Source organism: Suricata suricatta, chromosome 12 (genome assembly GCF_006229205.1).
Source record: "Suricata suricatta isolate VVHF042 chromosome 12, meerkat_22Aug2017_6uvM2_HiC, whole genome shotgun sequence".
In the NCBI taxonomy this organism is placed as follows: domain Eukaryota; kingdom Metazoa; phylum Chordata; class Mammalia; order Carnivora; family Herpestidae; genus Suricata; species Suricata suricatta.
The window spans coordinates 82239218-82264282 of record NC_043711.1 but is presented as its reverse complement, the minus strand read 5'-3'; the positions used below and the strand labels follow the sequence as shown (position 1 = coordinate 82264282).

At 42.4% G+C, this 25065-nt stretch overlaps 1 protein-coding gene and 1 pseudogene across 1 annotated transcript in view; both read right to left on the bottom strand.

Moving 5' to 3' along the window:
• CHMP4B (charged multivesicular body protein 4B) overlaps positions 1-25065 on the bottom strand; it is a 53179-nt gene that overhangs the window by 16036 nt on the left and 12078 nt on the right. The window lies entirely within an intron of this gene.
• Positions 14731-19265, bottom strand: LOC115273315 (annotated as a pseudogene).

Below are 25065 nucleotides of genomic sequence, written 5' to 3'. Positions count from 1 at the left end.
TGCAAAGGTCTGTGTGGCTGCCTTTTCTTGTTCCGAAAAGGGCAGTTGATGGCTTCCCAGTGCTCTGCTGCAGCTGGGTTCAATTCAGGCAGGAAGAAGCAGCATTTCACTTCCCAGACAGCAGGCAGCCAGGGAGTAACGCTGTGACAAGGGTAACTCAGGGCCAGATGGGGGTACTGGGATCCCAGGAAGGAAAATGATCTGCCGTTAGTCATTGAGGGCCACTGTCAGACAGCCTGTGCTTTGGGATCCTAGGCCAAGGTTCTTTCTTGTATGCTGGCCAGGGCACAGAATTTCATTTAAACAGCTGTCAGAAACTGAAACTGAGCACCCATGCAGCCCATAGATATGTCCTGGTTGTCCCATGTCTTAATACATAAATTTGAATGTTACATATTCTCACAAATATCCAGATTTTTGGCTTCCATTCGATAATGCCAATTTTCTGGCAACAATCCAGCACAACTAAGTAGCAGCTATCCATTTAGAAAGGGCACATACTGTTTAGTTCACCTCAGTGCCCACCACTTTCTACTGACATATACATGGCCATGTTACTCATCGACATGTCCTGACCACCCCATAACACTAGACATTAGTATTAGGTCTGGAGGAAACAGTCACAAGTTATCTGTAAAAATCCCTTACCTTCAGGCAGTTAAGGTTGTTCCCAAATTAAGGACAGGCAACCAAAGGTTCCACAACTTGTTCAAAGTCACAGAGTTAGAGGTAATGGCTAAGGAAGAATCCAAGTCAGGTTCCCTGTCCCCAGAGAGTGCTCTTTCCACTACTCTTGGGGAGACTTATGTTCTAGACAGAACCTGGAACATGAGTCCTGTGATCCTGGATCTAGCTTCTAGATCTAAATCTGTCATGATCAAATTATGTCCCTGAGCACTGCCCCTTTTAGGGCTCAGACTCATCAAGGACATAAGAAAGACGGATTAGATGCTCCTTCTAAGGTGTTCCTCCAGCTCTAACAATATATGAACCTATATAGTTCTGAAATTTCCAGTAACTGATTAAAACAAATACAAAGGCTTTTTCTGATTGACCTTATGTGATCTTGAAAATGTAATTAACATCAATACACTCCATTTCCTTAGAATTCTGCATCATTAAGTTTTTCCTGTCCAATAAAATTAGCAGTATCCCCTTTAACTGGTTTCACAAACTGTGTTAGAAAAATCAGAGACTCCTTCTGGCCTCTGAACTCAGCCTGCTCCAGCTGGGGAGAGAAAGCCAGCATTCATACCCAACACTAGCCACAAATGTCATTCATATATGCCATTCAGGGAGAAAAGGTAATTACAGTTAGGATATAAAACCAGAAGCCTCACACGCAATTTCTTTACAAATTCTGGCACTGTTGACCTCCTCGCTCTGAAATGCCTCTCTCCTGTCAGTCTTAGAATACACCCTAGAGGGACACCTGGGTGGATCAGTCAATTAAGCATCTGACTCTTGATTTTGGCTCAGGTCATGATCTTATGGTTCACAAGTTCGAGATCCACTTCTAGCTCTGTGCTGACAGTGCAGAGCCTGCTTGAGATTTTCTCTCCCTTCCTCTCTGCCCCTTACCCACTCTCTCGCTCTTTCCAAATAAATATAAACTTAAAAAGAAAAAAAAAAAAGATACCCTAGAGTCTGGGTCCCTGGCTCCCATAATCATTTATTCTTGGGTTTTTCTGGATCCTTTTTATCCTCTTCTCAATTCCAAATGGGTGGCTGGACCTCAAACCTTGATCCTGAGTTCTTTACACACATACCTGAGCCAACACCTGTTCAGAGCCTTGTATTTTATTCCTTCATTTAATCCTCACAATAAGGAATTAGTCTTATTAGTCCATTTATAGATGAGGAGATTTAAGGCTGAAGAGATTAAGTAACTTGCTAACCTATCAATGCTTGTGAATAACTAGCTGAGTCAGGATTCAAATCCATATTCCTCCTACTTTTAGACGAGATAAAATGGTAGGGACTGAACTTATCCTCTTACCTAAGCAAAAACAATGATTTTCAAGACGCAGGGCATCAGGTAAAAAAAGGTCAGTGATCCCCGAGAAATGGGAAATAAACTAGGTGGCAACTGCCCTAGTTTATTGCTTTGAGAGTTTCCTAGGCCTCTGCGCAGGGAGAGAAAACACAGACAGAGCCTGGCAGGCTTTCCAACTTGATGTAGAGCTGAGAGTCTAGGGAGATCAAAGTGTTCGCAGGAGAGAGTACCAAAGAAGACAAAGCTGGAAGGGGGGAAGAGGGGTGACGGGAAAGGGGAGAGGGGAGAGGGGAGAGAGAGAGAGAGAATACACAACACAAACTCTTGGGAGATCTTCAGAGAGCCCTCTCAAGTATTCAGCAAAATACTGACCAGTGATAAGGATCTTGTCTTGGGGCATCTGGGTGGCATTTAAACCTCTGACTCTTGATTTCAGCTCAAGTAATGATCTCAAGGTTCATGAGTTTGAGTCTCACGTTGGGCTCCACACTGACAATGCATAACCTGTTTGGGATTCTCTCTCTCTGCCCCTACCCTGTTCCCTTTTCTCTCAAAATAAATTTAAAAAGAAAAAATAAAAAAGAAGGGTCTTGTCTGAGTAGTAGGAAATAGATAGCACTCTTTTGGTCCCACCAAACAAATTTTAAAAGCAAGACCTAAAAACACAAATTGTTACCAACAAAATTAACTAAGCCCACACAAAGCTTAGTTAATATTTATGGGAGGGAGGTGCCTGGGTGGCTCAGGTCATGATCTCATGGTTCCAGGGTTCAAGCCCCATGTCGGGCTTTCCACTGACAGTGCAGATGGAGTCTGCTTGGGATTCTCTCTCCCTCTCTCTCTCTCTGCCCCTTCTTTGTGCTCGATCGCGCGCTCTCTCTCTCTCTCTCTCTCTCTCAAAAACAAACATTAAAAGAGTCTTAAAAAAAGACATTTAAAAAAGAATATTTATAGGAATACAGAAATAGCCAATATCCAGTAAGGTAAAATTTCCATTTGACATCTGATCAAATTAGGTAAAAGGAAAATGATACCAGATGAAAATATAACTCTACACAGAGGTATGAGGAGCACCAGCAAGGATAAATACATGGATAAACATATAAAACTTTTAAGTTAATTAATTTTATGACTGTATTAAGTAGTCTCTACACCCAACGTGGGGTTCAAACCACAACCCTGAGATCAAGAATTGCACATTCCATCAACTGAGCCAGCCAGGAACTCCACTTTTAAATTATTTAAATATCTTTAAACAAAAACATAATAATGTGATGTGAGGTTTATAACATATGTAAAAGTAAAACATATGACAGCAGTAGCACATAAGCCTGGGAGAAGTGACAGTGTACCACTGTATGGTTCAGGTACTATGTGTAAGGTGACAGTATCACTTGAAAGCAGAATATAATAAGTCAAAGATATATATTACAAACTCTAAAGTAAATATTAAAAATAACAAAGAATTATAGCCAATAAGCCAACAAAGGAGATAAATGGAATCAAGAGAAAACATGGGAGCAAAGAACAGATGAGACAAATTTTTAAAAAGAGCAAGATGATGGGGCGTCTGGGTGGCTCAGTTGGTTGAGCGTCTGACTTCGGCTCAGGTCATGATCTCACGATTTGTGTGTTCAAGCCCTTCATCGGGCTCTGTGCTGACAGCTCAGAGCCTGGAGCCTGCTTCAGATTCTGTGTCTCCCTCTCTGTCCCTCCCCTGCTTGCACTCTGTCTGTCTCTCTCACTCAGAAATAAATAATATTAAAAAAAAAAATAGTGACTTAAAAAAAAGAGCAGGATGATAGATTTATATTTAGCCCTATCAATAATTTATAATCAATATATTACATAAAATGTAATTTTCTAAATGCCTCAATTAAAAGGCAGAAGTTGGGGTGTCTGGTGGCTCAGTCAGTTGAGTGTCTGACTCTTGATTTCAGCTCAGGTCATGATCCCAGGGTTTGGGGATTGAGTCCCATGGTCGGTTAAGTACTGATTTCCTCAGTCATGATCTCACAGTTTGTGGGGTTTGAGCCCCATGTTGGGCTGTTTGCTGTCAGTACAGAGCCTGCTTCAGATCCTATGTCCCATGGTCTCTATGCCCTTCCCCTGCTTATACATGCGCACATGCACATACTCTCTCAAAAATAAACATTAAAAAAATAAATAGACAACAAAAAGAAGTTTAATGTAAAAAACCAAATAAATACAGGCAGAAGTTATTGATTAGATTAAAAATCCAACTATATGCTGGCTACAAAAAATGCACTTCACACATCATGAGAAATAGGTTAAAAGTAAAAGGATGGATCCTCAAAAAATTAAAAATAGAACTACCCTATGACCCAGCAATTGCACTACTAGGTATTTATCCAAAGGATACAGGTGTGCTGTTTCAAAAGGGCACATGCACTCCAATGTTTATAGAAGCACAACAGTCAACATGGAAAGAGCTCAAATGTCCATCGACAGATGAATGGATAAAGAAGATGTGGTATAAATATCTACAATGGAGTATTACTCGGCGAACAAAAAGAATGAAACCATGCCATTTGCAACAATGTGGATGAAACTAGAGTGCATTATGCTAATCGAAATTAGAGAAAGACAAATTTCATATGACTTCACTCATATGTGGAATTTAAGATACAAAACAGATGAACATAATGGAAGGGAAGCAAAAATAATATAAAACAGGGAGGGGGATAAAACTTAAGAGACTCTTAAATATAGAGAACAAACTGAGGGTTGTTGGAGGGGTTATGGGTGAGGGGATGGGCTAAATGGGCAAGGGGCATTAAGGAGGACACTTGTTGGGATGAATCACTGGATTCCATTCCTGAAATCATTATTGCACTATATGTGAACTAACTTGGATGTAAATTAAAAAAAAAAAGTAAAAGGATGGAAAACGATATATACCAATGTTACACTACTCAAAAGAAAGCTGGAATGGATATATTAATTAATATACCAAAGTAGATTTCAGAGCAAAGAATATTACCAGGAACAAAGGTCATGTCATAATCATGAAGAGTTCAATTATCAGGAGGATAAAAAAATTAGAAGATTTATAGACCTAATAATAGAATTTTAAAATACACGAAGCAAAAATGGATAGAATTACAAGGAAAAACAAACCCACAATTACAAGGGTATACCTCAATGCCTTCTTTGACAACCGATAAGGAATAGACAGGAAATCAGTGAGGATACAGAAATCTTGAACAGCTCAAAATCAATCAACTTGACCTAACATCTCCAGAAAATTTTACCACCAACAGCAGAATACTCATTCTGTTCATATGTACATGGAACATTTACCAATATGGACCTCATTCTGGGCCATAATTTAAGGCTCAATAGATTTAAAAGGATTTAAAAGCTCAATAGATTTAGCAGTTAAATCAGAAAATCAAGTCATACAAAGTATGTTCTCTAACCACAATAAAATTAAATTAGAAATCACAAAACAGATGATCTCGGGAAAATTCCCCAATTATTTGAAAACTAACATATTGCTAAATAACCCACAGGTCAAAAAGGAAATAATATGAGAAATTAGAAAGTATTTTGAGGGGTGCCTGTGTGGCTCAGTGGGTTAAGTTTCCGACTCTCGATTTTGGCTCAGGTCATGATCTCATGGTTCACAGGCTTGAGTCTCACGTTAGGTTTTGTGCTTATAGCAAAGAACTTGCTTAGGATTCTCTCTCTCTACCTCTGTCTCTGCTCATGCCTGGCTTGCGCGCGCACACATACACACTCTCAAAATAAATAAATTTTTATTTTTTTATTTTTTAAATTTTTAAAAAATGTTTATTTACTTTTGAGAGAGGGAGAGAGACAGAGTGTGAGTAGGGAAGGAGTAGAGAGAGAGAGAGACACAGTATCTGAAGCAGCTCCAGGCTCTGAGCTGTCAGCACAGAGCCTGACACAGGGCTCAAACCCAGGAACTACGAGATCATGACCTGAGCTGAAGTCTGACGCTTAACTGACTGAGCCATCCACGTGCTCCAATAAATAAATTTTTTTTTAAAATAGTATTTTGAACCAAATGAAAATGAAAACATATCAAGATTTGTGCGATGCCACGTAAAGCAATACTTAAGGGAAATTTTATAGCACGAATGCTCATATTAGTCAAGAAGAAAGACCTCAAATCAGTGACCTCAGCTTCCACCTTAGACCAAAGAATAAAGCCTAAGTTATGCAGAAGAAAGGAAATAAGGGTCAAAATAAAAATCAATAAAATAGAAACCAGATATATATTAACTAGACTTATGTTGATCATTTTGCAATATATACATATATCAAGTCAAATATGTTGTATACTTGAAACCAATAGTCAATTATATCAGTAAATCATAACAAAATAAAAAAATAAGTAAAACAGAAAACAGAAACAATGAAATAAAATAGCAATCAATAAAATAAAAATCTTGTTCTTGGGATGCCTGGTTGACTTAGTCTGTTACGTGTCCGACTTCATCTCAGGTCATCATCTTGCAGATTCTGAGTTCCAGTCCCGCACTGGGCTCTGTGCTGATGGCTCAGAGCCTGGAGCCTGCTTCAGATTCTGTGTCTCCCTCTCTCTCTGCCCCTCCTCAACTCGTTCTCTCCCTCTCTCTCTCTCTCTCTCTCTCCCTCTCTCTCTCTCTCAAAAATAAACATTGAGGTGCGCCCAGGTGTCTCAGTTGGTTAAGCATCCAACTTCGGCTCAGGTCATGATCTCACGTTCGTGGGCTCGAGCCCTGCGTCAGGCTCTGTGCTGACCGCTCAGAGCCTGGAGTCAGCTTCAGATTCTGTGTCTTCCTCTCTCTCTGCCCCTCCCCGCTCATGCTCTGTCTCTCTCTGTCTCAAAAATAAATAAAACATTAAAAAAAAAAAAAAACATTGAAAAAAAAATTTGGCTCTTTGATCAATAAACTTGAACTTCTAGCCAGAATGATCAGGGGAAAAAAGTTGCCAATATCAGGAATGATGTGACATCACTACTGATTCCACAGATGCTAAAAGGGAAAGGGAATATTACGTACAACTTCATGCTAATAAATTTGAAAATTCAGATTGATGAATTCCTTGAACAATCCAAATCCATGCTCCTTCTACTAACTATATCAGGAGTTATACTTTGCTTGTAACACTTTGCTACCAGAAACAAAAAAAGACACAGCCCCAAAGTTGAAGGAATTCACAAACCAGCAAAGAGATGGACAATGTGATATAATGACAGAGGTAAACACAAAGCACCATGGGAGCCCAGAGGAGGGGAATCTAACCTTTGTAGTTATCACACACTTTAAAGGATGATAAGAAAGGGGCACTTGGCTGGCTCAGTTAGCAGAGCATCTGACTCTTGATCCCAGGGTCTTGAATTCAAGCCGATGTTGGGTGTGGAGCCTACTTAAAAAAATAGATAAATAAAAAAATAAAGGATGATAAAAGATAGACAAGAGGAATATATCCCAGGCAGGAGGAACAGGAAGGCATGGGGAAGGGAGCAAGGAAAGAAAGATAAAAGCTCAAGAGAGAAATTCAAGAACAAAGTTATATATTTTGTTATGGAGCTGCTAGACTTTATCCCAGGATTAGAGGGAAGCCATTGAAAGATTTTAAGCAGGACAGGGATGTGATAAGATGCACATTTCAGAAAGATCCCTCTGGCTGCTGTGAGGAGAAAGGATTGGTGGTCTGCAATAATCCAGAGAGTTTAGATTTCAAGGGGCCACAGTGGAGGGACTGACCAGGAGAAGATAAACTTGAGAGGTATCAAGAGGGAAGACCTTGGCCTATATCATCTGTTTGAATGTATAGGGAAAGAAATGAGGAAATGCACAGTTAAGAACAACCCCCAAGTTCTGGCTGGGGCAACGAGGCGGTGGAGATGCCATTTCTCAGAGAGACAAGTGACAGACTCAGGGGAGAAAAGAGGAGACAGGAAAGGTGCCCTGAGAAGGCACTGTTAAAATTACGTACCAGGGCGCCTGGATGGTTCAGTCAGTTATGTGTCCAACTCTTGATTTCAGCTCAGGTCATGATCTCATGGTTTGTGGGTTTGAGCCCTACATCAGGCTCCGTGTTGGCAGTGTGGGGCCTGCTTGGGATTCTTTCTCTCCCTCTCTCTGCCCCTCCCCTGCTAACTCTCTCCCACTCTCAAGAATAAATAAACTTAAAGGAATGTCAAAAGCTTTAAAAAATAACTAAAATAATGTACCACTTACATGACTAAGTAATCAAAACAAACAAAAAGCAACTTAAATAAAACAGCCAATTTCTGTTCTATCCCCAGACATGAAAAGACCGTTATATTTATTTTTTTATTTAAAAAGTTCTTTTTAATTTATGTCTATTTTTGACAGAGAGAAAGAGAGAGAGAGAGAGAGAGAGAGAGTGAGCGAGAGCGAGCGCACAAGCAGGAGAGGGGCAGAGAAGGAGACACAGACTCTGAAGCAGGCTCCAGGCTCTGAGCTATCAGCATGTAGCCTGACACGGGGCTCGAACACATGAATGAAGAGATCATGACTTGAGCTGAAGTCAGATGCTTAACCAACTGAACCACCCAGGTGCCCTAAGACAGTTATATTTAAACAGCAAACATGTATTAAGAACAACTTAGCGATGCGTGGCACTGGAGCTGTGCTGGTCCCACGAGTGGACTAAAGGCACTGCTTGCACTCCCTCCCCCCACCCACCAGGTCCCAGGCTGTATGCTCTTAGCCCGCCTTACTTGAGCAATCAGCTTCTTGGCTGGCACAGAGGGAAAAGCAGAGCCTGCCCTTGGTTTCCGTTCCCAGGCTAGGATGAAATGTTTCTTTTCCAAATGGCTTTTCTTCCCCTGCTTCCAGCTGAATTCATGCCAACAAAAGCCCCCTCTGCCCGAACAAGCAGAAAAGCACCCTGGCAACTGAGATGACAACAGAGGTCTGGGGGCTGAAGTTGATTGTGGGGAAGTGGGGAGGGGGAAATTCCAACAGAAAAACACAAGGAAGTATTTTTCCAAAGCAAGAGGGAAAACCGTACTAGTGTTTTCTCTTCTTAGAATTGAAGAGCCATGATGAAGTGGGTAGCTCCCTGCCCAAATGGCAGCTTCCAAAGAATGGAGGGCAAGAGGAGCCACAGGAAGCTGGTGCTTTTCTGGGAAGATGGTTTTGCCCGGGTCCACAAAAAACAGGGACATAGAACCTCAGTGTCCTGGAACCCTAATGCATCTGTGTCTTCACACTGTCAGAATGGGAACTCTGGGAGGAAGGGACTTGCCTCTCCACCTCAGTCAGTGTTCTCAGTACACAGTAGGTGTTCCGTGAAGCATGGCGGGCTGGACAAACACAAACCCAACCTTGTTTGCACAGAGGTGGAAACTAAGCCCCAGGGAGGTACAAGCAGAGTGTGTGTTCAGTGAAACCCTGGTGAAAGGTGGGCCTGGGACCAGAACACAGGTCTCTAGTTCCTCCCCACAAGCCCCCCAGAAGCCCTGCTGGCATTGAGAAAGAATGAATGAGCAGGAGCAATGAGCTCTACCAGGGAGGAGGAGAAAAGTGCAGGGGCAATTGTTTCCTGAGGACCAACCTCCTCAAACTCCAAGCCTCTACAAATAAACTTGCCTCACTGGCCATGTAGGGGAATATGCTTATGATCCAAGCTGAGTCACAGAAGAGTCCCCCCTCCCCCCACTGCTGTGATTAGTCTAGTCATGAGTACATAACCCAAGCAGCCAATCAGACTCCTCCTCTGAAATTTGCTAGGAGATTTCAGATAAGAGAAATGAGAGTGGAGGGAGGTAGTGACACTTTCCCTGCCAGGATCCAAAGCTGTAAGCCAGAGCAGCAGGCAGCCCTGGCCCAGGCTCATAAAGAAGTCAGTAAGAATGAGTCAACATGCCTAAAGAGAGATCAGCTCCGCCCTGCCCTTTCCCACAGTCATATGTGTCAATAAGTCCTCCTTCCGCAAAGTAAGTCGGTATGAGTTGGCATTTTATCACCCCCAACTAAAACCAAACTGGCAATACCAGAAATGAGATAGTACAGAAAAACAGCAGAGAAGCTGGAGTAGGACTCTCAACCGGGGGTCCAGGATCCCTACCACAGCCTGCAAAATTTCACACGCATTGTAAGTGTAGTTATGGGAGGAAACAGCACTTACCAGGTTTTGAAAAGGGTCCATGATCTCCCAAAGAATTAAAAATGAAGGAGCTTGAGAAAAGGAAGACAGACATTCCCAAAGCCAGGGTCTCCAGATGAAGATCCATCAGGAGTTGTTGAATGGTCTACCAAATCTGGCAGTCTCTACTTCCTTACTATTTCCATCTCCTAGCTCTGCTACCCCCAACTTCCTTCACGCCAGCTTTTACCCCTGCAGTAGCCTCTGCACAAATATTCCTGCTCCCAGAAAATAACAGAACTGATATTTTCTTCTTGCTTCTCTCTACTTTCTGCAACTTTTGTGCTGGGTTGTTTACTCCAGGAATTAAGTAAGAACCTCTCTCTTCCTTTTTCTTCCCAGTCACAGATCCTGTCTCATGGTGGAGAGACGCATACAGCAGAGGTTCTGAGGATCTCAGGGCAAAAAAAGAGAGGAGCAAAAGGGCACCTCTAGAGGACAGGGTCATTTCTTCTTCTATATGCACCCTGCTAGTCCACCTTGGTCAGGGGGATTAGGTCGGAGTTCAGCTGAAGTCCTGTTTACACACACATACGCACGTCCACACCTCTGGGGGAACTTAGGTCGTATTCTACATTCACCCTCCCTAACTGAGGAGCTAGCTGATTAACAACTCTACCTCCTCTCCCATAGCTATTTACTACCCCTCCCAATTCTGGCAGACCTGGATCAAGGCTGAAACATGGAAAACAGCTTCAGCCTCTCCCTCCAGAAAGGCTTGAAAAGCCTCTCTGCCCACAAATCTTCAGCCTAAGCCCTAAACCTTCAGCACACCAAGGGAAGGCCCCGTCCTACAATAGGAGCAATCAGGACCCAAGAGCAAGAGGTACCCTGTGTCCAGGGTAGAACCCCGTGATGAGTATCTGTTCTTGGGGGCAAAGGGATTATATCGTGTACTTGCTCACAAGGTGAGTTGAGAACTATGAACTGGGGAAGGCAGTGGGAGGAGAGAGTGTATGTGGATAGGGGTAGGAGCTGCCCCCTCTCCACCCGTCACCAGTGGTCTTCTTCTCTTTTTCTCCCTAACTGCCCCTCCTTTTTTTAAACCAGTGGTCTTTCCAAACACAGACTTTAACAGTCCACTCCCCTGCCCAGAACACCCCATACTGACTTTCATTCTCTGTAGCCTCTTCAGGCTTCCAGCTCGCCTCAATGCCCATCTCACTGTTCATCTGGCTTGCTCCCACTGGTCTTGCGGGGCTGTCCAGGCAGCAGCTTCTTAATCACACCACTCTCCCCAGGCCAAGTGAGGACACTTCTCCTGAATCACTCCTTGCTGAAGGCTGCCTCAAAGCACCAAGCTGTACCGTAACCGGCATCCCCTTAGCGCAATGAAGCTTCTGGGGACAGTCCCTGGCATAGATAAGTTGTTCAAGCCCACGTGTCAGTTGAATGAATGATGAAGAAGCAATGTGTATGGTCTGGTCAGTCACTTAAAAACTGCCCAAGGACCTGTCATCATTGTTTCTACACCTAAGAGTTTATTTGAACAAGTCTGGCTACTAAAAAAGTTTTTAAACTATCTCAATGGACTAGAACCCCCAACAACAGCCTGAGATCCTCATAAGGTTGGGAGAGAGCTCTAATGAGACTTTTATCCTTGCCAGTCCTATTTATGAAATCACAAGACACCCACTGGTCTACCTCCCAGGGTCAAGAAGAAAACAAATAATGAATCTGCTCCTGGCTCCAACCTCCAGGGAATATACAGTGCTCTGTTTCTGTTCTTTGCAAAGCTGCCAAGCAAACATGCTAATAATGGCTGGGAAGACCCCCTTGCTAATCTACTCCTCCTTTTATTTAATTTTTTAAATGTTTTTATTTGTTTTTGAGAGAAAGAGCACAAACAGGGGAGGGCAGAGAGAGAGGAAGACACAGAATCCAAAGTAGGCTCCAGGCTTTGAGCCCAACGGAGGGTTCGAATTCGTGAACCACAAGATCATGACCTGAGCTGAAGTTAGATGCTTAACTGACTGAGCCACCTGGGAACCCCTATTCCTCCTTTAGTACCTTTTATTATTTTGTGATTCAGGTCAAATCTCATTGTAATTAACTTCCTGGGGTTAGCCAAGTTCTTATGCTGAAATAAAATTCATTTTTGTCAGCAACTGCTACAAACAACGGGGCCACAGTCAGGTAATCCTGAGGTACCACGAGGTGGGGGTCGGGCAGATTTGGGTCCATATCTTAGCTCTGTCATCTATAATGTGGGTAATCTTGGATGAGCCTTGAGCTTTAATTTTTTCATTTATAAAATGATAATAAGAAAATAAAATAATCCTGGTATTAACTATAATGCCTATTACCTAAAAAAGGTTCAGCAAACATTAACTGAATAAGAATCCATACGAAAAAAAAATCCCATTTTGGAAAGTACAGTTAACAGTCATTCCCAAAAGGTTTTCCTAAGACTTTTAATCGGAAAAACATGGGCAAGTCCCTTAACCTTACTAAGACTCAGTGTCCATGTGCATAAACTAAGGATAATAACATCTGTGTCTCACTGGACCACTACAAGGAAAACAAGGCAACACACGCAAGGCCCTTGTGTAGTACAATACCTGATAGTAGATGCTTAATATCTCCATGCCCTTCTCCTTCAATAGCAAAAGAATGCAAACAGAGGCTTAAAAAGCTAAGTAACTTCCCCAAAATTGCAGTCAGTTAAGTGATAGAGCCTAAATGCAAATCCAGTTTGTTTGACTTCAGAACCTTTATTATGATTATTACTCCTATTTTACAGCAAGGCCAAATAGTTAATCTTGATGGCAGACATTAAGAAATATATATATATATATTACATAAATATATATGTAAAATACAGATTTTTACACACACACACACACACACACACCCCAGATCATGAATTTGCTATCTGATCTTCCCACTGAACACTGTAGCTTATAACCATATACGTGAAAATGATAAAAATAGAGAACTAACTCCAAACTTCATAGGATTATCAGAAACCAAAACAAAGCAGGGAAGATAATTTCTACTCCCTTGAACAATATACACAGTGAGAGACTATAATTGGATTATTCAGAAAAGAATGTAAAGAAAGGAATGTTAGAAAGCAGGCTTCCTACAGAGGAAAGCAATACCTCAGGGGTCCCCAAGCAGTCAAACAGAAAACAAAAAGAGAAGGAGGAAGATAAGTGCCAAAGATTCTCCAGCCAATTACAGTACTTAATCCTGGCCATGGCAGGCTCCATACCCCCTTGCTATGGTGATCCCAGGGCATCCCCTCAGATGACTGACAGCCTCAGAGTCCTCCCCAAAGGATACCCTCTCACCTCTCCCTCCTCCTGCATTTTGGTTCTCCTGGTTCCATGCTGGGGGGAACCGTCCAGTGCTCTTGTCACTCCATTCACCCTCCACCTCACCACTACTCTCTCCCAGCCATGCTTCCTTCGAAATCCTGAACACTCCTCCAGAACCTCTTTGTACTCACTAGACACGAGACCCGGTTCTGGCTCCAGCCCTGACCAAATCAAAGTCTTAGTTTCCTCACCTGTAAAATGGAGATGTAGAATGGACCCAAACGATCTAAGCCTTTTATGATTCCAAGACACAGTAATTCATCAGAACCTGAACAAGGTTCAGCCAAGCTAAGTCATGTGCCCTTCTTTCTTTCCTATCTACACATGTACTAAGTAAAGCTCAGCAATCGATGTTCAGATCTCCCAGGCTATTATCTTATTAACCCTATCCTAGGTACTGACTACCTTGGAGAATCTTTCTTTAAAGAAAGGGATCACCTTGCATCTGCTTAGACATGGCCTTCTTCCCTCCTACCAACCAGAGCCATATGCCTTTATTAGCATTTAAAACAAAATAAAACAAATACTTGTTTCTCACACATGAAAACAGATCAGGAAAAGTCATTCTTGAGTCTGCTTTCACATAAGACACAGAAAATTCTGTTTTAAACTATTTGACCAGGGCGTCTGGGTGGCTCAGTTGGTTAAGTGCCTGACTTTGGCTCAGGTCATGCTCTCGAGGTTCGTGGGTTCAAGCCCCCCATCGGGCTCTGTGTTGACTGCTTAGAGCCTGGAGCCCGCTTCAGATGGTGGGTCTCCCTCTCTCTCTGCCCCTCCCCTGATCATGCTCCACCTCTCTGTTTCTCAAAAATGAATAAACATTAAAAAAAATTAAGAAAGAAACTATTTAACCAGAGTGGGTGAAGAAATTCAGGCCAAAATTAACTCACAAAGGACTTATGGTCTGGGGCATCTGGGCGACTCAGTCGGTTAAGTGTCTGACTTTTTTTATTTTGTTTTATTTTAAATATTTATTTATTTTTGAGACAGAGAGATACAGAGCATCAGCCGGGGAGGAGCAGAAAGAGAGGGAGACACCGAAGCAGGCTCCAGGCCCTAACCTGTCAGCATAGAGCCCGACGCAGAGCGCAGACAGACGCAGGGCTCAAACTCGTCAACCGTGAGATCACAACCTGAGCCACAGTCAGATGCTCAACCGACTGAGCCACCCAGGTGCCCCGAGCATCCAACTCTTAATTTAGGCTCAGGTCATGATCTCATGGTCGTGGGATCAAGCCCCATGTCAGGGCAGACAAAGAAGGGAAGAAGTGCCTTGTTTTTGTTCTCTTCCATATTGTCCAAGTTGTCTCCAGCAGAGGCGACAGGGTTGAGCAAACACCATAGATGCAGATTTTCAGCTGGGCCTATACCTCTCCAAAGCACCCAATATGGTCTGAAAATGCAAAGAACTGGCTGAGAAGGGACTGAAAATCCCAAATCTGGCTCCTTTCCTATATTTATGAACAGTGAGAGGACTGGGGAAAATTCTGTGGCTATATAAATACATACACTCTTCTCCCAGCCAGAAGCAGCTCTTTCCTTCAAGCCGCTTCTCACTTTCTCCACTGGATCCTTGTTATAATCCCTGATGGGTTGTGAGCCTAAGACAGGCCAACAATTATTCATTTCTGAACCTCCTGCAATACCTAGCATAGCACCCTGCACTACTAGGTGTTTGGCAAACATGCTGAATGAGTAACAGAAGGACAATATAATACCTCTGAGCTTCTTAAGGGGGCTAGAGTAAACAAATACTGTTCTCTTCTCCAAGTCCTTAGCTGCTATAAAAATCATCAAGACTGCTGAAGTGCTAGAAATGTTGTATGTCTTGATCTGGGTGGTGACTGATTATAAGCGTATATACATCTATGAAAAAAAACCCACTGAGCTGTACACTTAAGACTTGTCTGCTTTACTGTAAATAAAATACACATTAATAAAAAAGAAAAAATCAAGAAGCACCAAAAGTTGCCATTTGTATACTAGGTTTTCCCTAGGTCTCTTTATAAACTTCCTAATCTTCCCCAGAGTCCTATAAAAGGGGTTAAAAGTAGGGATTATTCTGATCCCTTGGATAGGTTCTTGGAAGACAGGGAAAGACAGCCTGGTTACACAGAGTCAGGAATAGAGCAATAACAAGACCCTGAGGTTTATGAGCCTTCACCCAGGGTTGTGCCATCCTGCCAAACCACCAACAGCCAGTTATAACTCAAAAGAAAATCAATCCCTAAAATAGCAACTGTTTGCTCCATCTCTCCCGTCAGCTGGCCTTCTGCATGGCAACTTTAATTCTATTTTCAAAGCCATTCTGGCAACCGACCACCCCAGCGTCTGTTGAGAAGCAGTGAAGCAGCAGAACTCATCAGAATGAGATAAGAGTCATGAGTTCTAGTCCCAGGTTTGGCTTCATGAGCTATGTCACTTTTTATTTTTATTTTATTTTACTTTATTTATTTTTTGGCCCCAAATCAATACAGCTTTTATTGCATCTTTAAAATATCACAAGTATCATCCGGCATCTTGCTGTTTCTGTAGCTGGACAATGTAGATCTTATTCATCAGCCTGCTGAACTATTCCTTTTTCAGAAACATATATATCATCCAAAAACTTCCTGATGTCCTTGTTTTTAACTGTTGTGGCTTGCTGAATCAAAGCAGCTGAGTTTGATACAAGTTCAATGTCATTTCCTTCAAGAATTAACTCATCTTGGGGCGCCTGGGTGGCTCAGTCGGTTAAGCGTCCGACTTCAGCTCAGGTCATGATCTCACAATTCGTGGGTTTGAGCCCCACATCAGGCTTTGCGCTGACAGCTCAGAGCCTGGAGCCTGCTTCAGATTCTGTTATCTCCCTCTCTCTCTGACCCTCCCCTGCTCACATTGTTTCTCTCTCTGAAAAATAAAAATAAAAATAAAACATTAAAAAAAAAGAATTAACTCATCTTTCTGGGCTTGAGATACAGAACAAGCAACACCTGGCCTCTTCTGAACCCTGTGTATGTATTTCTCACCCAAGAAATTTCAGATTTCAACAAGAGAACCATTCTCCTGAGTAACAACGTTGATGGGGAAGTGAGCGTACACAGACCTCATCTTGTAACAGAAGCCCAGTGTAACACCCTTGATCATGTTCTGTACATGACTACAAATAGGACGGACAGTAGCCAGTTCCTTTTGATTTCCTCACCACTTGTCAACTCGGAGCCTCTTCTTTTTCTTTCTAAGAAGACTAAGTTCTATATTAATGTGATTGAAGTCCCTTCGCAAGGTTCCTCTGGGTCCCTTCACAATAACAGTATGTCCCTTGAGAGTGATTTTGACATTTTCCAGGATGTCGACAATTTGATTGCTGAGAATGGTCCTCCTTCTCACAGTAGATGCGGCAAAGAGCTTGTTTTATTTTTTTTTTAATGTTTGTTTATTTGAGGGGGGAAGGTAGGGGGTGGAGAGAGAATCTCAAGCAGGCTTGCACCATTAGCACAGAGCCCAATGTGGGGCTCAAACTCACGAACAGTGAGATCATGACCTGAGCCGATAACAGGAGTCAGTTACTTAACCAACTGAGCCACCCAGGCATCCTGAACTGTGTCATTTTAACAGACCACCTAACCTCAGTGGGCCTGGGATGTCCCTCTATGTGGGCAAGATGTCTAAAGTTGGGTGAGTTTTCCAGAGCTGCTTAGGACACATGAAGGTACTATGAAAGTTAATAAAAAGGAAACAATGGTCTTTAAGGGGCAGTAATAGGGCCTTGAGGTTTTAAAGAACCAGGTGGGTAAATGTCTTCCTTATTTTTAAGAGGCTTAGCTGTGGAGCGCCTGGGTGGCTCAGTCGGTTGAGTGGCTGACTTCAGCTTAGGTCATGATCTCATGGTTCGTGGGTTTGAGCCCCGTGTCAGGCTCTGTGATGACAGCTCAGAGCCTGGAGCCTGCTTCGGATTCTGCGTCTCCCTCTCTCTGACCCTTCCCTGCTCACACTTTGTGTGTGTCTCTCTCTCAAAATAAACGTTAAAAAAATTTTTTTTAAGAGGCTTAGCTGTTCAGGGTGGTGCTAGGATTTACACCAAGCTCAGGTCTTTGCAGAGAAGCCCATTCATTGCTCTCCCCAAGATAAAACAGCATCATCTTCAGTCACCATCCTAAAAAGCAGATTTAAATAAAATGACTCAAATAAGGCCAGCCCTGACCAGCTGGTTCTTTTCTCCACTCCCTTCACAAAGGAGACAACCCCTTTGTATCCAGTGGCCTAATCCTGTTGACTGGTGAGGAGGTCGAGTCCTACTACAAGGAAGCATCCTCAGTATGTTTAACTGATCACTGCTGGGTTTTGTCCAGCAGGGTTTAAGCCTGCTCAGCCCCAGAAAAAACGTGTGCCACTAATTTGCCAGAAGACTGGCAGTCAAGTCAGAGACAGACTACTGATCCAAAGGAGGCTCAGACACCAGGAGAGATGCCCTCCGGCAACTGTGCTACTCACCTGGACAGAGGCTCATGGGAGCAGCTAAAAATGATTATTTAGCTCTGGCATCCGAACCACAATTAAAAAAAAAAACACCCACTCATCACATTCTATAAAACAGTCTGTGACTGCCCTCAACATTAACAATGAGCAGGGCTGTACCCAAGCTGCTAACAGACAAAATGAACACTAAGCTGCTCCATCTTTTTATGCAGCAAAACTGCTTAGAGCAACACCTGATTCTCTGGAGAGTTACTGTAATACAGCACTTGTTGACTCAGACAATGTTAGAGTAGGAAGAATCTCAGCCTTCATTTAATCCATCTTCTCCTTTTATTGTTCTCAACAATAGCTGATTTCTCAACAAACTGTTGCTTCTCAACAAAGGCGCAGAGTAGAGAAGGCACCTACCCAAAGATACTAGTTAACAGAATCAGAACTAGAACTGGGGTGTCTCTAAGACCCAGGGCTCTGCTTGACCATCCTGGGTGATGGCAGGAGCACCTAGAAAATGGGGAAAAAATAGGAGACTGGGAGCTCAGGAAAGAAGAGAAAATAAAAGAGTGAGTTCTCAGATTTTTGTGACTAGGATAGCAGACAGGGACCAGGATGAACTTGAAATGTATGGTTCTTGTCAGAAACAGAGGTTCTTGTCATCAGCCAAGGGAAGTAACTCTCCCCATCTCCCTCTCTCACGGGTCAAAGATAAACATGAAGGGAAAATTAAATAATCTCAAAGATCACAATTAATTGAGTGAGCCAGTCAGGAAGTCAGGAGTGAAATGCACATGAGGTAGTCAAGGACGTGACTAATAAATGAGGCTGGATCAGACTAGTTTAAGTAGGGAAGATCTGGCTGTCTACCTTCAGCACATAACTGAGATACTCTCAAGTGGAGAAAAGTTACTATTGTGTTTTTATCCAGCTGCTCAGGATGTTCCAGCCTTCAGATAAAGCAGAAGGGGAACCTGGATAAAGTAGCCATTGAAAGAGTAGTGACCCATGAGTCCCCCCTGATAAGGGAACAACTCTCTACTCATCTCAATCCCTCAGGTAATAATGGGTAGAAAACATACCAAAGGGTTAACTTCAGTGGGGTGCTGCAGGAAGATGGCTGCTGGCCCCCACAAATTGCTCAAGAGACAGAGTGTCTATTCAGTAAGCGCCCCACTAAATTTAACCTAACAGATTCCTCAGCTTAGTATCCTGGGCCTCCTCAGGGAGGTTGCAGCCTATCTTTCCAACTGTCACTCTGTCTGAGCCACCACTACCCCCCAACCTTCCCCTATCATCTCCTCTCCCCTCACATACACACAGAGTACCCTGGTTCCCATAATTCCTTTGGCCTGGAATGCCCCGCCCCCCAAATCTTCATCTGGTTCCCACTGTCCCTTCACATGGAAGCTTTCACAGTGGGCGCTTAAAATGTTGACCAAATTGGATAGAACTTAATCTAACAACTTTTTTCCTTATCCCACCATCATCTGACAGAAACAAACAGCCCCATCTTGGGATGCCAACCAGAGTCCCAGTTCCTAATCCTGAGAGGAGCCGGCTCTCTTTCAGGGACCATTTGTGTGGCCTCGCCTCTCTGCCTCTTACCTCTGAAATAAGAGTAAAATTTCTTGTCAGAGAAGCTGAGTGCTTTGAGATGAGAGGCTTTGGAAACACATATTCTCAAGTTCAAGGCCATTATTTTAAATTCCCCTCAGACCAATGCACCATTTACCAACTAATGCTAAGAACTTAAAGCTTGTTTCCAGCCAAATGCCTCTTCTTTTATCACAAATGCCCTAGTGTACAGCTGTTGAGAGAGCTGCACTGAGGACTCTGGGCAGCCTATTGGCTTTGTATTTCCACAGACTGTGGAGATTTTTCTCTTGAGTGTAAAAATAGTTCATGGTTTCAAGAAAGGCACCGAGTTTCAGACCTGCTGTTCTCTCAAATCTCATGGTATAATACATTAACTGATTCCCAGCCTATGGGATGTGAGCTCATAGGGTTCATAGTTACCACTGTGCTAACTACTCTGCTCTGTGAAATGCACCTACCCAGCACCTATGCCTGGGCTTCACACAATAATAAAAGCAACTGCCACCTGACGACCTACTGCCATTCATGTGACAATCCTAGGATGGAAACACAGATAGTGAGTATTCAATAAATATTGGTTGACAGTAATTATTTATCTTCTCAATTAATGGGTACTAAAGTACAACTACACATTATCACATGACTATCCCTGATTTTTCTGGAATTAGAAAAGTGTCCTCCAACCTGAAGACTGAAAACCTCTGCGTTGGTGAAAGAGTCCTGAGAGGGAGGGATTCTGACCTAGGTCCCAGTCCAAGCCAGACTCCCAAAAAGCAGAGCCAGGAGGCCATGGCCTATCTCTACACCTTGGCATCCTCAGCAGAACAACCAAAGGGTAAGATTAAAAGTACCCTTTCTGGGTCCTCTCAGCTCTGCTCTTTAAAACCTGTCACCCTCAGGCAGTCTCTGGAGCAGTGGTTCTCAAACCTAAGAGCTTCTGTCCGCCCCCCCCACCCCGCCAGGTGTCTGGAGATATTTTTGACTGTCACAACTAGAGGAGGACTGCTATGGACATCTAGCAAGTAGAAGTCAGAGATGCTGCCGGACATCCTGCAGTGCACAGGCCGGCCCCCTCTCTCCACAAATTCTCTGGTCTGAAATGTCAACAGTCCCAAGGCTGAGAAACACTGCTCTAGAGACCACTGAGAAATTGAGCTTGTTGTGGTAAAAAAAAAAAGGGGGGGGGCCAGGCTGGGAAACGCACAGTGCTAACGCTGTAACAGACGGTGAATGAGTGCAGTGAGCGAAGGTTCTCACACCATTCTAGACACATACAAACCATCTTCTCTTGGTTTTCTCTCTGGCACTAGCCCCACTGTGGATAACATAAGCCAGTCACTTTGTCCTCCTCCTCTTCCTCCTCCTCAACCTGACCCACACCCGTTATTGACACTTTGCCTTCCTAAGGCTGACAAGAGAATCCAAAATTAAGTATTAATAGCAGGGAACCAGGAGGTGCCTGGGTGGCTCAGTTGGGTAAGCATCCAATTTCAGCTCAGGTCATGATCTCATGGTCCCTGAGTTTCAGCCCCGCGTTGGGCTCTTGTGATGACAGCTCAAGAGCCTGAAGCATGCTTTGGATTCTGTGTCTCCCTTTCTCTCTCTCTGTTCCTCCCCAACTCATGTTCTATTTTTCTCTCTTTCTCAAAAATAAACAAACACTTAAAAAAAAAAAAAAAGGCAGGAAGCCCAGACAGTGCATGGTATAGTAGGAAAGCACTAGACTGGAGTTCTAGCCTTGACTCAGTTCCTATGGAAACCACTTAAGTGCTTTGAGCCCTAGTTTCCTCCTCTGCAAAATGGGGTTAAAATCACAACCTGCCCCACCTATCTTATAAAGCTCCTCTTTCAAAAAACCCTATACATACACCCTATACAAATGTGAAGTATTTCCCTGCAGAATAACTTACACTATGTGAAATAAAGTCTTTATTTCCAGACAGGATTTTATCCATTGATATATTATGAGCACTGAAGGCTATGGAGTCCTGGTCCTAACAGACACCAAAAATGCCAAAACCTACTGTGACGCAGCCCACATCAGGATCCCCCAAGACTTCTGGATTGGACCAGTGACTCATCTGAATGTCAGCTTTCTCATCTCTAATGGGGGTGTGGGTGTAATACCACTTAATCCATGCGTTGTTGAAAAAAATCAAACACGATCAAGTCTGTAAAGTGTATGGCATTTCCCAAAGACAGGGGAATGTTTTCATTTTCTGAAGACATTTCTATTTCTCCTGAAAATAATTTTTTCTACTTTAAAATATAGGTTTTTTTAGAATGATGGAAGTAAGGTGTTTCTATACCGCTCTGTCCTTTACACCTCCAAAATTACCTCTAAAATCTAAACATGAGGGGGGACCAGGGGGGCTCTGGCTCAGTCCACTAAGCAGCAAACTCTTGATTTGGGCTCAGGTCATGATCTTGAGGTTCATGGGTGTGAGCCCTGCATTGTGCTCTATGCTTACAGTGTGCAGCCTGCTCTGGATCCTCTGTCTCCCTCTCTCTGCCCCCTTCCTCAAAAATAACTAAATGCTAAAAACACTTTTAAAAATAATAAATAAATAAAATCTAAACAGGAGAAGGGCGGGCCATCAGCAGCCCTGTCTGCTAAACACGACAAGCATGGGATGCCAGGCTGATACAGCTCCCTCCTTGGACATGCCATAGAAGGCTATCAGAGCCCATTACAACCCGAAACCCAAATCTTCTAACTCCAAACTTGCCAAACAGTCCACAACCATTCACTGACCTAGTACAAGATTCTAAAAGGAGAAAATGTTCTGGACAGGTGGAAGCAAATGATATACTTGAAAGAGAATTAAGAAACCAGCAATTATTTGAGTATTTTTAATTTTTTTAAATTAAATTTTTGTTGTTATTTTAGAGAGAAGCATGTGGGGGGAAAAGGGAAGAGAAAGAGAGAACCTGAAGCAGGCTCCACGCTCAGTGGGAAGCCCGACAAGGGTCCCAATCCCAAGACTCTGAGATCATGACCTGAGCCAAAATCAAGACTCGGATGTTCAATCAACTGAGTCACCCAGGAGCCCGTAATTATTTAAGTTTTAAATGTCATTCTTGTTAGTTAACATTTCAAAGTCTAATCAACTCTGGGGACACGAGCTGATCAAACTCCTAACCCTTATGAGTCTTTCTGATGGCCTCGCTGAGTACCAACTCCTCAAAACTCTACAGAATAGCAGCCAAGCTACACACATGTACAAGTCTAATTTTTGCTCTTAACAACTACCAGGTCTTTTAAAGATTATAAACAAGAAATTTATAGTTCCTGCTTATGCAAACAGTAAATCATTCCTTAAGCTTATTCCTACTTCCTTTTGTAGGAAATAAGACAACTGCAAAGCAAGTCTGTAATAATTAACAATAAGCTGTACTTTAAATTTAGTGTTCTAAAAGTAAATCTTTCATGACTAAGCTAAGTTAAACATATACCCTTTCTTATGTCCCCTCAAAGGGGATTCTGATTAAAATAAAATGCTTTTTAAAAGCACTGCATTGGGGCGCCCGAGTGGCTCAGTTGGTTGAGCGTCGGACTTCTGCTCAGGTCATGATCTCGTAGTTCACGAGATCGAGCCTTGCGGCAGGCTCTGTGCTGACAGCTCAGAGCCTAGAGCCTGCTTCGGATTCTGTCTCCCTCTCTTTCTGCTCTTCCCTAGCTCATACTCTGTCTGTTTCTGTCTCAAAAATAAATGAAACATTAAAAAAAATTTAAAATAAATAAATAAAAGCACTGCATATATTTCCATGTTCCAGGGTTTTCTTCCTCAGAAACCTTTTATATTAATTCAAAGTTTCAAGCATTTACACATTTTGAGTTCCTTCCTGCTATAATATTCTCTTAGTCTTCGAAATAATTATTGGATAAAAATGTAGATTCAACTAAGCACACACAGACTGTTTCAGTTCCCGCCACTGCATATCTTGTACTCTGAATTCTGAACATGCTTCTAGAACAGATCACACTGTACCCTGATTATATCTGATTACTTGTCACTCTAGCTAGACTGTAAGCACCACGGAGGCAATGACCTGTCTTCACCTGCATTTACCCAGTAAACTAGGACAGTATCTGGCACACAGCTCAAGTTAATATATACTTAGCAAATGGGTTTGTGAATGAATCAAAAGTTTCTGGCTACTCCTATTTTTTAAATTGAAGTATAACCAGACAATATTAGTTTCATGTGTACAATATAGTGATATAACATATGTATCATTATGACATTTACATATATGACAAACTGATCACCATAAGTCTAGTTTCCATCTATCATAAGTTAAAGTGATATTACTGGCTGTATTATCTATGCTGTACATTGTACCTCATGACTTATTTCATAACAAAATGTTTGTACCTGCTGATGCTCCAACCCATTTTATTGCCCGTCCAAACCCCCTCCCCTCTGGCAACCACCATTCAGTTCTCTGTATCTATGACTCTGGGTTTTTTATATTTCACTTATAAGTGAAATCATGCAATATTTGTCTTTCTCTGACTTATTTCATTTAGCATAATACCCTCAAGGTTCATTCATATTGTTATAAATGGCAAGATTTCCTTTTGTTTATGGCTGAGTAGTATTCTATTAACTTTTTTTTTATGTCTTTTATTTATTTTTGAAAGACAGAGAGAGACAGTGTGAGCAGGGGAGGGGCAGAGAGAGAGGGAGACACAGAATCTGAAGCAGGCTCCAGGCTCTGGGCTGTCAGCACAGAGCCTGACACGGGGCTCAAATCCACGAACCATGAGACCATGGCCTGGTTAATGATCAAGCCGACTGCTTAACCAACTGGGCCACCCAGGCGCCCCAGAAGTATTCTAAATATACCCACAACTTCTTTAATACATTCATCATTGATGGATACTTAGGTTGTTTCCACATTTTGGCTATTACTGTAAATAATGCTGCAATAAACATAGGAAATCCATATATCTTTTCAAATTAGTGTTTTTGTTTTCATCAGCTAGGTACCCAGAGGTGCAATTGCTAGGCGTGGTAGTTCTATATTAATTTTCTGAGGAATTTCCATACTCTTTTCCATAGTGTTTGTACCAACTTACATTCCCACCAACAGTGCACAAGGGTTCCCTTTTCTTCACATCCTTACCAACAATTGTTATTTCTTGTCTTTTTGATAATAGCCATTATGACAGGTATGAGGTGATATTGCATTGTGGTTCTGATTTACATTCCCTAATGATGAGTAATGTTGAACAGCCTTTCAAGTGCTAATTGCTATATACCTTCTTTGGAAAACATGTCTATTCAGATGCTCTGTCCTATTTTTTTATCAGATTTTTTTGGTTGTTATTGCTGTATGAGTTTATATATTTTGAATATTAACCCCTTATAAAATAACATGATTTGCAAATACGTTCTCCCATTCAGTAGACTACCTTTTCATTCTGTTGATGGCTTTCTTCACTGTACAGATGTGTTTTAGTTTGACGTAGTCTCATTTATTTTTGCTTTCATTGTCCTTGCCTTTGGAGTCAGACCCCCCAAAAACCATTGC